Source organism: Rutidosis leptorrhynchoides, chromosome 6, assembly GCF_046630445.1.
Source record: "Rutidosis leptorrhynchoides isolate AG116_Rl617_1_P2 chromosome 6, CSIRO_AGI_Rlap_v1, whole genome shotgun sequence".
NCBI lineage: Eukaryota > Viridiplantae > Streptophyta > Magnoliopsida > Asterales > Asteraceae > Rutidosis > Rutidosis leptorrhynchoides.
The window spans coordinates 287396023-287400083 of NC_092338.1; the positions used below are offsets into that span (position 1 = coordinate 287396023).

The 4061-nt window shown below is 37.5% G+C and overlaps 1 non-coding gene across 1 annotated transcript; it reads left to right on the top strand.

Annotated features, from left to right (window-relative positions):
• The first annotated feature begins 1972 nt into the window (after positions 1 to 1972).
• LOC139856693 (small nucleolar RNA R71) lies at positions 1973 to 2079 on the top strand. Its single transcript, XR_011762158.1, has one exon. It is a non-coding gene; the product is annotated as a small nucleolar RNA R71 (small nucleolar RNA).
• Positions 2080 to 4061: the final 1982 nt, after the last annotated feature.

Sequence of the window (4061 nt, forward strand, 5' to 3'; positions counted from 1 at the left end):
GATCTCTTCAACCATTTCCTCTTCTTTAGGATCTTCTTCATCACTTAATTCATCATCAGTATCCACTTTCATAAAGCTTTCAAATTCAACATCTAAATCAAAATCATCGCTTCCATCTATAGGAACAAAACATGTGGTATCAACTTCCAATAGTTCCTGCAAATCATTCTCAACACACAAGTCTGTTACATCAAGTTGAAAACAAGTGTCATCATCAGTAGAATTGGGTTGTTTCATAGCTTTATCTACAGGAAAAATCACTCTTTCATCCCCCACACCTATACTTAATGTATTTTGTTGGACATGAATGATAGCATCTGCGGTGTTTAGGAAAAGTCGACCTAAAATGATTGGCACTTTAGTGTCCACTTTCATTTCAAGCACTACAAAATCAGCCGAAAAGACTAATGGCTCCATATTAGGACAAGGGTTGTTTACTTTTACTATCAAGTCCTCAGCCATACCTATGGGAGTGTCAAAAGAATGGTTGGCCAAACGGATCCCCATCCTTGTCAATTTTAAATCTCCTAAGCCAAGTTTCAAATACAATGAATAAGGCATTAAATTAAAGCTTGCCCCTAAGTCGGCTAGTGCATCGTACATTACCGAATCACCCAATAGATAAGGGATGATAAAACTACCCGGATCTCCCAATTTAGGAGGTAACTTTTGCTTTTGCAAAATGGCCGAACACGCCTCATTGAGGAATGTGGCCGACACCTCTTGGTACTTAGCTTTTGACGAGATCAGGACTTTTAGAAACTTCCCGTAGTTGGGCATCCCTTTTATCACTTCCACCAGCGGCATGTTCATACTAATTTGATTGATCATATCCAAGAACCTCTGATATTGAGTTGCTAGCTTATCTTTTTTCAAGGCTTTAGGATACGGAACTGGTGCTTTGTACACCTTTAACAGCGGCGCTTTAGTCATGATCTTCGGTGGATCATCTTTCTTTTGATCTTGAAATTTGAACTTTTGGCTCATCTTCCTTAGAATCATCCTTCCTAGATTCCTCATTAGTAGGTACCTGCAAAATATTAGGAGGAACAATAGGAGAAAAGACAGGAGGAGACTTCGGTTTCTCCTCATTAACAACTAAACCACTTCGGGTGGTTATGGCGTTCACTTGCTCATTTCTAACCGGTCCCTTGTTGTTCGGATTGGACTGCGTGTTAGATAAGCGAGTACCCGGTGGTCTCTCCGATAAGGACTGAGCAATGCGACCCACATCTCGTTCCAAGTTCTGAATCGAAGCCTACTGACTCCTAACCTATTGCTTAGTCGATTTAGCATCCTGTCTTAGAGCAGAAATACTCTCATTAGTTTTCATAATAAAACCCCTTAGTAATTCTTCCAATGGAGGCATCTTATTTTCTGGCTGTTGAACTGGTTGCATAGGTTACTGGAAGTTTCTAGGTGGTGCTTGGTGATTTCTATTATTAAACCCAGGCGGCCTGTACGGATATGTTTTCTGATTACCCTGATAAACCTGATTACCATTCTGATAATTAGTACCACTCGTATTACCCACTTGGTTGAAAAATTCCATACCACCCATAAATTCACTAAGCGCAAAATCGCCCTTTTTCACATAACCCAGATAATTAGCCTGTTCCTCCATTGATGCTTGATCACAATCTTTCGTAAGATGTGGTCCCTGACATAACTCACAACCAACCTTGATCGCATGCATTTCCTTAGTCATTGACTCCATCTGTCTTTTAAAAGTTGCAAGTTGAGCTTTAACTGAAGCAAGCTCGTCACTAGTGTCGGTAGTAGCAACATGAGAAGAGCGAGAGACATCCATTTCTTGATGCCAATCATAAGAATACGTAGCAGTTTCGAAATGTTCTCGTACGCTTCATCCGGAGTCTTTTTCATTAACAAACCACCTGCAACAATATCGATCTCTTTCCTTGTCGGCACATTTACACCCTTATAGAAAATCTAGACCTTGTTAAAATTTTTCAACTCCTGTTGAGGACAATTGCGTAACATTTTATCGAATCGCATCCATGCATCATAAAGTGTCTCATGTAGCTTTTGAACAAAGTGATTAATGTCACTTTGCAACTTAGCAGCTTTAGAAGCCGGAAAGAAACGCTGCAGAAACTTATCTTCCATCGTAGTCCAACTATCGATCTCACCTTCGGGCAATGATTCCAACCAATCTTTAGCATCGTCTTTTAAGGACCAAGGAAAAATCCTCAAATAGATAATTGTATCTTCAACCTGAGCAATCTTGAACAAATTATAGATACTTTTGAAAGAATGAAGATGCTTGAATGCATCCTCTTTCGGTGTACCCCTGAACTGGCATTGGTGAGTTATCATATTAAGAATTTGTCCTTTGACCTCAAAATCTGTATTGATTGTTGGTTGCCTAATGGCATGCCCATTACCAGCCCTCGTGGCTCTCATCAAAGCTTCCATAGTCTGACCTTCTCCTCCTTCAGGCATGTTAACTTCTTCTTTCTTAATATATTCAAAATCTGGAATATATAAAGGTAACTCAGCAAAACCTTCGGTGATTTCCTGTTCTTTTTTAGCTTTGCTGCGTGTATGGTAATCTCTAGACGGTTCTAGAGTTATTGGTACCTAACCTGCGATCACACCACAACAAAACCACGCGTAAAACTGAAAAATTAAAAATACAGAAAAGTAACTTTTGCAAGAATTGCTTCTCACAAAAGGATCGAATAACTAAAAGCTTGTAAATTCCCGATTGAACACCGCTCCCCGGCAGCGGTGCCAAAAAGTTGATGTGTGTTTTATAATCTAAAATAACTAATAAATATCACCCAATAATTATCACACAATACAGGCAACTAGTCCCGATCGTGTAGTAATTTATAAGTAAAATTGACTAGTTCGTCAACAGAGAGCAGTTTTATCAGAAACTTTAACTTGTAATTATTCTAGTAAAATTAAAGTTGTTTTGTTTAGTGTTTAAACGCGTAATAAGTTGAATTAAAATCAATAAAGATAAAGGTATCCACTTAGAATCAATTCCCTCGGATAAGGATTGCTGTTAAGTCCATTTTAAACAATTGTAATGGTGGTAACACTATGATTATCTCTCGATTCTCACAGATTATAGACAAAATCACTAGCCCAACTCTCGTTGATCCTAATTCTCTAATCTAGTTACCAATATATAAATCAATATATTAACCTGACTTGAATTGCTTAAGTCTCCCTAACAATTCCACAATTACCAAGTTCTATCACAGTTTAATTACTAATTAATCAATTATACCGGTCTCCCGTATATAAACAACCAAAAGCCTAAGTTATTCACGTTCAATAACCTACTAAAGATCACCACATATTCAACTCTCGTTGACTAGTTAATAATCTCCGCAACGTCAACTAATGATAAATCACAATAACAGTCGTTCTTAGCCAAACAATACATGAAATAAAAAGTTCCAATTGTTCAAATCATAAAGATAGCAATCCTTCACCTTAGTTCAATCATCTAAGTGAATACAACTAATTTAGCTACTCATGATAAAATAAAGAACACAAGAACATGCAATTTTAACCATTGAATCCATTAAAATAATAAAGAATAAAGGTAATAAAAGATTAAACTAACCACAATTGTTGTTGTGTTGCAAAGATTATGAAAAACTGAATAAAACCTTAGAAATTCGTACCCTAGGGGCTGGAACAATAAAATTCGTAAAAATAAAACTGCATACCCTAAAAAGAGTTAAAAACGTGTATTTATACTTAAACCTAAAAACTGAGTCGGCTGCCAAATCTCGCATCCGCATTAGGTGAATCGCGGTCGCGAGCCTTCATCCAAATCGCGGCTTTATTACCTCAAATTGCGACCGCGAGGTTGTGTTGTTCCTGACTTCTGAAGTTTTGTTAACGAATAGCGAACGCGAGATTTTTATCACGAGCAAGCCTAAACTCGCGACCACATTGATGAAATGTCCCGTTCATATAGATTATAAACGTTCCATATTAATTGAGTTCGTCGCGAGGTTTTGACCTCTATATGAGACGTTTTTCAAATACTGCATTGATTTTTTTTAAAACAACCA